General features: G+C 42.9%; 1 long non-coding RNA gene across 1 annotated transcript; it reads left to right on the top strand.

The window, feature by feature from the left end:
- The first annotated feature begins 1101 nt into the window (after window positions 1-1101).
- LOC140498777 (uncharacterized) lies at window positions 1102-10327 on the top strand. Its single transcript, XR_011965180.1, has 2 exons — window positions 1102-3967; window positions 10084-10327. It is a non-coding gene; the product is annotated as an uncharacterized lncRNA (long non-coding RNA).
- Window positions 10328-10531: the final 204 nt, after the last annotated feature.

Below are 10531 nucleotides of genomic sequence, written 5' to 3' on the forward strand. Positions count from 1 at the left end.
CCCTCAGGGAAGTGCGTGGAAAGGGGGAACTCTTGCATGCCATGACCTACATACATGCCTACCCACACAGAAGGGACCCTTCCCTAGTCAAATTTTTCTTTAATTTCTTAAATCGGACCCTTAGCCCACCCCCACCCCCCCAGTTTTGAACCCAAAAGATAGCCCAGGAGGCAGCTAAGTGGCATACGGGATTAGAGCACTTGGCCTAGGGTCAGAAAGACCTGAGCTCAAATCCTGCCCCAGACACTTCCTAGCTGTGTAATCCTGGGCAAGTTATTTAACCCTTGCTTGCCTCAGTTTTCTCAACTGTAAAATAAAGATCATAATAGTAACCATATCCCAGGATGGTTGTGAGGAAAAAGTGAAATATTTGTAAAGCACTTAGCATGATGCCTTGCACACAGTAAGTACTAAATAATTACTTGTTTCCTTCCTTCTTTCCTTCCTTCTATAGGACACTGGTCAGTGTGACATGGCAGCGAAGAAGCAAATACCATCTTAAGCTGTATTGGAAGAGGCAGAAGAGAGAACATTGCCACTGGAGTCAGAGGACCTGGTTTCAAATCCTATCTCTGACGCTTACTATAGCTATATGACCTTAGGAAAGTCACTTTACTGATAAGGGCCTCAATTTCCTCATCCATAAAATGAGGGCATTTGGGCTAGATGTTCTCTGAGATCTCTCTTCCAGCCTTCCATCTATAATACTATGAATTCAGAATGAAGGAGGCAGAACAGCTCTGTTCTCCTCTCCCCTGGTCAGACCACACTTGGAGCAGTGAGGTCTATTCTGAATGTCACCATTTAGAAAGGACAAAGGCAAGTAGAAAGGCATCCAGAAGAAGGGAACGAACCTAGAGCGTGAGATTCCTGGAGACTGTGCCTGAAGAAGACTGGTTGCAGGAACTCAGGATGTTTAGCTGGGAGAGGAGAAGATTTAGGAAGGATACATTAGCTGTGTTCAAGTATTTGAAGGCCAGTCACGTGCAAGAGGGATATAAGACTTATTCTGTCAGGCCCTAGTGGTCAAAGTAAGAGCAGCTGGGGAGGGGAGGGGAGTGGGGGGCAGAATTCTGGAAGGTTTAGATTGAAGGTAAAAAAAAATCCTAACACTCAGTTATCCAAAATTAGAATGGCTTTCCTCAGGCAGCAGGTAGTGAACTCCATGTCACTGGAGATGTTCAAAAAGAAGCTGGATGGCCAGTTTAAATGGTGCAGAGGACATCTTGGTTCACATGTGGCTTGGACCAGAGACCCTCAGAGGCCCATTCCAACTTTGAGAACCTGAAATTCTTCTCAGGTGTGGCATCACGTCCAGGGTCTGTGACTCTAGGTCAATCATTGGGTTTGGAAGCTGAGCCTGATACTTCCACCTGTGATCTTGTCCCCATGTGCCAGGTCAGAGCCTGGAACTGAGAATGAAACCAGCTTTGGTGGGGAGGGGGTGGTCAAACAATGAAATGAAGAATTACAACTCTTGAAAGACTTCTCAGCAATTTCCACACTTGACAGCCTTCCTTGAGGAAGTGGCAAGTGAACCCCTTCAGAAGGAGGAACCAGCCAGGGTTGAAATGACTATAAGATCTAATAGTAATTGGTGATTTCTTTAACTTAAACATAATTGCTATGCTTTACTCAATATTTGAGACTCTGAACAAGAGAAGTAATTAGGGTTCTCACAGTTTAATTTGTTTGCATACCCTGGGAAATTTCTTATTCTTTCCAATAATGGTACATACAATGTGTGGCATTGGTCTCCAGGGGTCTCCAAGTATACCCCAGATATTAACTCTTTAATTCCTGAACATTCTTGTGTGGACAGAACAGACTTGTTTACTTCATTTTAAGGAGATAGGTTGGTGAGTGGAAGAGGTATAAGATGGAATTCCTTAGAGGACAAATGGAATAGATGAAAACTGGTTAACGAGTCCCCTTTGTTCTCTTCTAAAGTGGAAGGGAGCAGCTCTGACCAAGGCCCTGATGTAAACATCATCCTGGTGATGGACTAGTCTGACTCTGTCGAGGGTTTCCGGTCTTGGTTAGCATTGTTTTTGTTACCTAAAGCTCTCTAAATGACTCTCCCAAAGTACCCCTAAAATCTGAATCAGGACCCCAAAATCTAAAGCTCTAGTCCTAGACAAATTGTCCCCATATATAATCTGGGTCCATGACAGAAAGGTGACCAGGGTGGGATTTAGTCCATTTTATGCAGTGTTGGGCAAGAGACAGTGAACATATGTAAGGGCCCACATTTTCAACTCAGCATGTCCAGAACTGAACTCACTCTTTTCCCCCAAAACCTCTCTTCTTCCCAATTTACCTATTAGTTGATTCTCCCAGTTCCCTAGACTGGAAGGCTAGGTGTCACCTTTCATTCCTCATAGTCTCTCACCCCACCCCCATTGAAAATTTGCTGCCACAATCTGTCAATTTTACCTTTATCACATTTCTCCCATATATCCCCTTCTCCCCTCTGACACTGCCACCATCTTGGTGCAGACCCTCATTCCTTCATACCTTGAATATTGCAATAGCCTGTTGGTTGGTCTTCCTACCACTAGTCTCCCTCAACACGGTGCTGACACATAATAGGTGCTTAATAAATGTTCATTGACTGACTGGGCTCAGGGATAACCAGTCTGCCCTGGCCAGTTTATATCTAGAACACTGTACTCCATTTCTGGCCCCACATGGACAGACTGAAGCCTGTTCAGAGGAACGTAACTGAGAGGATAAAAGGACTTAAAACCATGTCCTATGAGGATCAGTTAAAAAAATTGAGGATATTTAGCCCAGGAAAGAGAAAACTTAGAATGGGTATTTCTTCAGATACCTAAAGGGTATTATGATAGAATTTAAAACTGGTCATCTCTTCTCCTTTCTTGACTGTGCTTTTCCCATTCTTCCCCCAGCCTTTCTCCTTTAGCATCTGCAGAGATGTTCCTAATCTCTTCCAGCCATCTTGCAGTGGGGCGGAGGAGAGGAGGAGGCCAGATACTTCAGGGCTGGGAGACAGTGGGTGGGAGGGCTAACTGCCTAACTTTCATCATTTCAGGCCCAGGTGCTGCTCAAAGCCCCAAATGGGCAGTCTGGCATAGGAAACGCTGCTGTCAGCCCTGTCATCTTCCATTGCAGAGAACAGAGGCTGGAAAGGGGAGTGGGCAGAAAAGGGTGGAGCTCAGCCTCTCCAGGAGGTGGCCCCACCCAGACCCAGCAGCCCATGTGGCTTTGGAGAAATGATGGTCCCTCTAATGAGATAAATAACAACAGGGAAGGCAAAGCGTTCAAGAAACATGAAACAAGGAACCAAAGCGCCTGCTCCTGCTTCAGTTTAAGCTCCTGGCTTTGAGGGGAGAGGAATTCCTTTAATACTGCTTAATAGAAGCCACATTTTGTGTGCTCTTTGCTGGTCCAACCATATAAAAGAAGGCAGTCAACCAAAGCAGCTAATATAAAACTGTTGCCAGAAGAATTTCATAGGCAAGTATTCTGATTAAGGGAAAAAATAGATATGAAATTGGGCAATAGAGAACAATCAGTGACCTTGTTCTTTCTCTGACCGGCCTTCCCTGACTGACTTCTGCTAGAACTCCTGGGGAAGATTTGGCTGGACTTGATAGCTTTCAGCAGGTCAGATCTTATCATCTCTTCCGTCTTCCAGAAAGGAGACTGGCTATGAGCTATTATCTGATTGAAAACCAATCCAGAAACAAACGCTTTGGTTACCCCATTAAAAAAAATGAATTGTTGTCTCTGTCTCTGATTTTGTCTCTTTCTGTCTCTCACACATACCCCACCGTACCAGAAAGGATGATTAGCAGGCTGAGGGGATTCATCCTCCAAATAGTGTACATTCCCTGCGTGAAACCTCCTGAGACAGCCTGGCTCCATCCTGTGGGCTTTCCCTGTGCACTGGCCTGAGCTTCCTGCCTTGAAAACAACAGCTAAGACCATACTGAAAAAGCAGGTATGGCAGAGGGCTTTGTTCTGTCTCTCAGTACATTGGTGCTTTGGGGGTCCAAGGCTGGGGAATGAGCATGGAACGGTCAACCAGCACCATTGACTGAGCAACTCTCCCTTAATCCTAGCGGTAGAAAGTTCTGTTCTAGGGCTCTTGTAGAGGTGAGGGGGCTAACAATTCAGGGCAATTCAATACATATTTATTGCATGATTACTCTGCAAAATTAAGGATGCATGGTGTCTACCCTGCAAGGGGCTTACAGTCTAATTATGTGACTGTAAGGTGACCAGAGGTCATAGTCATCAATGTAGAAGTAGAGGGGATCTTAGAGATGATCCAACTCTCTCTTGATGAGTTTAACCCTCTCATTTTACAGATGAGGAAACTGAGTCCCAGAGAGGACCCATGACTAGCTTGGGATCATGACATATAGAATTTGGGGAGTTGTAGAAGATGGTGAAGCATAAAAGCTATAGGAAGTACAGGAGGAAAAAGAGAGAGAGAAACAGAAATTCCGCAAAGAGGTTCAGGAAGAGGTTAAAGTAGACAGTAAACCCTTCTGGAGAGGATTTTTGAAAAGCATGGATAGGAACATGACCCTAAAATCTGATATGAAAGGGCAGAGGTAAAGAATTTTCCCCTTGGAGGGGGAATGAGGCAGAGCAGAGAATGAGAGATACCTGCTCACCCTTGGGTATTGAGACCTGGCTCAGTTTGAGATAAGAATAGTAGTATCAATAACTACAATAATATATAATATTAATAATACTAATAGCAATCATATTAACACTATTTAATGATAGCAATAATAATCTACAATAATGTTGCTAACAATGGTTATAATAATCAATCTTATTGTTAACATGATGGTTCAGTTGTGTTTGACTCTCTGTGACCCCATTTCAGGTTTTCTTGGCAAAGACACTAGAGTGGTTTATCATTTCTTTCTCTAGCTCATTTTACAGATGAGGAAACTGAGGCAAACAGGGTTAAGTGCCTTGCTAAAAAGTGTCTGAGATCTTCCTAACTCCAGGTCCAGAGCTCTATCCACCATACCACCTAGCTGTCCTATAACATTATATAATATTATAGCAACCTACCTTTATATAAAGCTTTAGTTTACAAAGTGCTTTACAAAGAGCCTCACAATAACTCTGTATGATAAGTGCTATCATTATCCCCATATTATAGTTGAAGAAATAGACTTAGAAAGATAAAGGGTCTTCCTCAGGGTCACAAAATTAGTAAGTATTTGAGGCAAGATTTAAACCCAGGTCTTCCTGACTCCAGATCCAATACTCTACCCACCATGCCATGCTGTCTAGACAAGAGCAAGACCAGAGAATAAGATGGCGACTGTAGAGACAAGGCTCATTCTAAATGTGTGAGGAATGAGACATGGAAGAGGATCACTCATGATGTAGCGAACTCCCTCGTGGGGGAAATCCTTTCACTGATGCAGATCAGCAACTGTGCTGCAACTTATATTCTTAGAGATTGTGGGAACTTGTTCAAGGTCCCCCAGCCAATACATAGTAGAGGTAGAAACTTGAACTTCCTGCCTGTAAGGCCAGTTCTTTATCTACTATACTATTACTACCTCTCTTGCTTAGAACCATACTTTAGTTAGAAGACTTCAGCTTGACAAATATTTACAAAGTCCCTACTGTGTGCGTGGAGATAAAAAGTTTAGGTAAGACACGGTCTAGATCATGGGCCACTTGGGTGGGCAAATCCCAAGGACCACCTATCCCACTATTCCTGCTTACCATCTCAAAAAACCCTCACTGGAATTAATGGGAAGGCAGGCGCCAGTCCGGATGAGATGTCAGTGAGGTACTGTCTGGTTTTTATGAAATATCATAAGTAAAGTATTAATTCCCACCAGAAAGAACAGTTTAGACTGTCACAATATAAACATTCATACTGCAAAACATCAGTCTATGGGCCATCTGGGGGACCCCTCATGGTTCCTCAGCAGTCCCCAGACCGCACAAGATCTCTTCATTTGGAAGGAAAAGGAGGACAGAAGGAAGATAATGAAATAGTATCTCAACATCCTCCCAACTCACCCCCAACTAAATCCCTGGGTTCTTTCCTGCTGGGTGTTAATTCAAACACAGAACCAGGCAGGCAATAGAGATGGTGTTTCTGTTTCCATGTGGCAATCAGGTGGTGGTTGTGGGAAACAGGGATACTGCCCAAGTGTATGCTGAGCATGTCAGGAACTCTTTTTGGGAGAAGTTTTTTATTCCTGTGACATGCTCAGTGCAATTCAGAGCCTAGTCGTTAATCAAACTGGCTTGATACATTATGAGCATCTCTCTGAGGACCTACCTCACAGCTCTCTGAGATATTCAATTAGACTCAGCAATCAATAGAGTTAGAAGAAAAGGCTGAGGACTTTGCCTCCCATGCAGATATTTAAGGTTCTTATGAGTTAGGAGAGAGGTCTAAACACACCTTCCTGACTCCTGGGGAAGCCCTTCATGTTTCTCCCTACCCTGTTTCACTCTTTGGGTCACCAGAGTTCTTAAGAGAGGTCAAAACTAACAAGGCTGAGCTGAAGTCTCCCCTGGGTCTTCAAGGCAGCCTGTTCTCTCAGGAATACACAGAGAGACAGAGGTGTGAAGTCTGGAAACCTGCCATCTATTCCCAGCTTCCCACTAACTTGCTGTGTTGCACAGGTAATGATTATTACTCATGAGACATTTTGCCAATCTGCATCTCAGTTACCTCAACTGTCAAATGAGAGAGTTGGGCTCCATGGCCATCCCTTCCAGCTCTCTGTGACCCAGTAACTGTCTATACGAACTGACCTCTCCTTCTCCAAAGGGTTTTTATCTCCTACTGTTTTGCCTTAATCATTTTTTCACGTTTGTCAGTAGGGACAAGATGGTGAGGGCCCAAGGGTAGTGGTTCTCTCCTATGATTCTCTGTACTGTCCTCTCCCGCAGCACTCCCACCCCCACCTAGAACCAATAGAGATCCTGCACAGGGATGGTTATTCAAACACTGATTGGTTTCTAGCATTCTAGCTTTAAAGTTCTATAGGAAAAGACATAAGAAATCTCATCTAGTGGTGTCATTTTACAGAAACCCAGATTAAAATCCTTGCCCATGGTCACACAAGTTGTAAACAACCGAGAAGGAATTCAAACCCAGGGCCTCACACTTCAAATCCAGTGCTTCCTCTATACTGCCACATCGTAATCCTTCCATCCCACATTAGAATAAACTTCTTGAGGACAGGGATTGCTTTTGCTTCACTTGGCATCATACCTGGCACATTTTAAACAACCGTTGATGGATTGATTGTCTTTCCCCATTCCTTGAATTACCTTAGGTAAGTCACTTCTGCTCTTCCCCCAACCTCCATTATTTCTTCACCTATAAAACAGGAAATTAATCCCTGCCCCATTTCCCTTCCCCCATTCCCTCAAGATAATTGATGGGAAATCACCCTAAAGATAAAATTGCCGAAAGCTGGAGGGATGAGGTGCAATAACAGTAATAAATCACCGTCTCTGTGGCCTAAATGGACTTTGTGGTCTGGAAGCATTCACGAGGCTTCCAAAATGCTTAATTTACTCCTGAGGTGTTGCTTGTGTACAAGGAAGCTATGGTTTTTCATCTGTTAAATAGATGCAGAGCAGACCTGGGCTCTGGGGCTTTGGGGCTAGGGTGGGGGTGATTTGTAGAGCTATGGGGGCACGCTACTATTAGGCTCTAACTTAAAGACCAAAACTGGGGAGCTCAGTCAATTATTCTGCTGCTTCTAAATAGCTGAGTATTGGGTGACCTGTATGACAAATATTCGGATGGTGTTTGCCTGAGTTTTTCAGGCTTCCATCCAGATGTTCAGCTCTATGGTGTGGGCCATGTCACGGTGGACTCCAGGGCCACCCTCTGTCAAAGCTGGCGGAGTCCCTGTAAGGGAAGCTGATGTAGGAGAGGGGGGAGGCCCCAGAAACTAGAAAAGTATAAAATCTAAGGAGATCCAGGACCTCCAGAACCCAGGGGTTCTCCTTTTACTCCCACATGGTTCATTGTCTTCCTTCTTCCCCTTCTATGGCCTCTTTCTCCACTCTCTTCCCCATACCTCTTCTGCAGTCTTGCCCCTTTCCCTTGCCACCTGGCAACCCTCTAGCCCAAACATTCATTCTTTCTTCCAAGGATTTGTTGTTTCTCTTTACATTCTTAGAGACATAGTGGAAACCCTGACCGATGCCCAGGCCAAGTGCTGTCCTGGCAGGGGGTGTGTATTCCATGGGATCCTCAAAAGATTATTAAGGACTTTCAGCTCTAGTTAATTATAATGTATAGATTTCCTACTAGGGATATAGAATCACAAGTCTAGGGGACTGAAGTGGGATTTATAATACATAGTACCTAATTTTTAGCAATAATAATATTAATCATAAGTAACATTTACACCGTCCTTTAAGACTTGTACAATGCTTTATATGTATTATCTCATTTGAGCCTCACAATAACCTAACACAGGAGCTATTATTACCCCATTTTACAAATGAGGAAATTGAGGCAAGAGAGGTTGTGACTTTTCCAGCTAGTAAATGTTCCAGGTAAGATTCAAACTCAAGTTTTCTAAGCAAGACTTAGCTTAGCTCAAACGAAATAACATGCAAAGATGCTTCACAACCCATAAATCATTATGTAAAGGCTACTTATTATTGTTATTGTTAATCTGAATCTCATTAATTTAGAATCCAATTTAATTCAAGGAACATTTTAATAAATAATAAAATAATAAAAACTTAATAGTGCACCATGATGTGCAAGCACTATGTTAAACATGGGAGGTGAGGGGGTGGGAAGGGAAGACACAAACTCACTGCCCCAAGGACTTTGCTTTCTACTTGGGATATACAGCACGCACCTAGATAAGTAAGTCCAGATGAAATCAGGACCAGGCTATTTCGATAAGATTTACCTTGTTTCCTCAGCCACTGGAACTTTTGTCCTCAGTCACAAGGAGGGCCAGAACTGAATGTATGGATGATTCTAATTCCAAGCGCCTGCTCCCTAACCAAGGGCTAGTGATATATATCACTTATGTACAGGATGGAAGACATATTTCCTTGAGAATCTAGTTTTGGTAGTTTTATTTATAAACGGTTTATTGATACTTCAAAAATATTGCTCTCACTTCTCAATGGAACCTTGACACCCACAGTACTCCCTCTCCCACTATCCACACACACACACACACACACACACACACACACACACACCTTGTAACAGATAAGTACAGTTTAAGTAAAACAAATCAGGACATTAACCATACCTGAACATATTATGACTCAGTTTCCATTTATATTAGATCACATCTTTTCTGAAAGCAAGGAGGCAAGCTACATCAATCACAAGTTTAAAACTATAGGGCCCCAAAGGCCCTCTCATTTCACATGGAAAATGTTTGAATCAATTTTAGAGAAAGAACTATACAAATTTATATGACACCCAGTGGCACGGTGTAATGGAAAGAAGTTTGGATTGAAAGATATGGGATCACAGGATCATAGATTTAGAAAAGAAAATGAGTCTTAAAGGTCATCTGGTTCAAGTCCATTACACAGGTGAGCAAATTGGGGTCCAGAAAGATGAAATGGCATGCTATAGGTCTCACAGGTAATTACAAAGGCAGTACTTGAACCCAGGACCACAGTCCCTTTCCATTGTATTATACTGTCTCAGAGGTCTAACATTCTTTAAGGGTCTTTTCTTTTACATTATTGTAGTAAATACATAAATTGTTTTCTTGATTCTACTTAACTTAATTCTGTCCCCATTCATACAAGTCTTCCAAGTTTCTCTTGGAATTCTTCCTATTCAGAGCTGTTTTTTTCAGTGGTATAATAATATTCCATTCCATTCACATCCCACAGTCTATCCACCTGATCTCCAAGCACCTACTTTGCTTCTCAGTTCTTTTTTTTTTCCACAAAAAAGGGCAGTTATAATTTTGTATGTGTTACGGTGCCTAGAAAAAGATCTTCAGCACCTCTAAACTCAACCCTGCTGCTAGCTCATAAAATATCTTCTGAGTATCTACCTCTGTCTCTCCCTCTCCTCTCCCTCTCAACATTCTCTTTCTGTAGGTGACTTTGACTAAAGATGAATGAGTACAAATCTGTCAGCATTAAAGTCTGAAGCGAAGGCCTGCTTCTCCAATCTTCAGTCTTGATGGCGGGGCGAGAAGAGTGATGGAGGAAATATTTGGGACAGTTGAGAGACAAGGTTCTGCCTTTGCAGCATTACGCAGATGTTTCTGTCGTTTTCATGCAGGAAAAAAAATTTGGAATTCACCAGCCGAATAAATTATACCTATATTAAGTATGCCAATTGTGAATGGTTTTATTTATCTGCAGATGGTTAATGGGTTCCTCTTCCCCTGAACTGTGCACAGATCACATAAAAAAGATCTTGCGCTGGGCTCTCCGGCTTAATAAGGCCCTATTGTTTAGCTGTGAAACCTGCTCTAAGTCTTCTTTCCCTTTAGCGTTAGACCCCCCACTCTTGTGCTTTGCTCAGTACTGGTGGCCAGCT

The sequence above is a fragment of the Notamacropus eugenii genome, chromosome 1, assembly GCF_028372415.1.
Source record: "Notamacropus eugenii isolate mMacEug1 chromosome 1, mMacEug1.pri_v2, whole genome shotgun sequence".
Taxonomy (NCBI): domain Eukaryota; kingdom Metazoa; phylum Chordata; class Mammalia; order Diprotodontia; family Macropodidae; genus Notamacropus; species Notamacropus eugenii.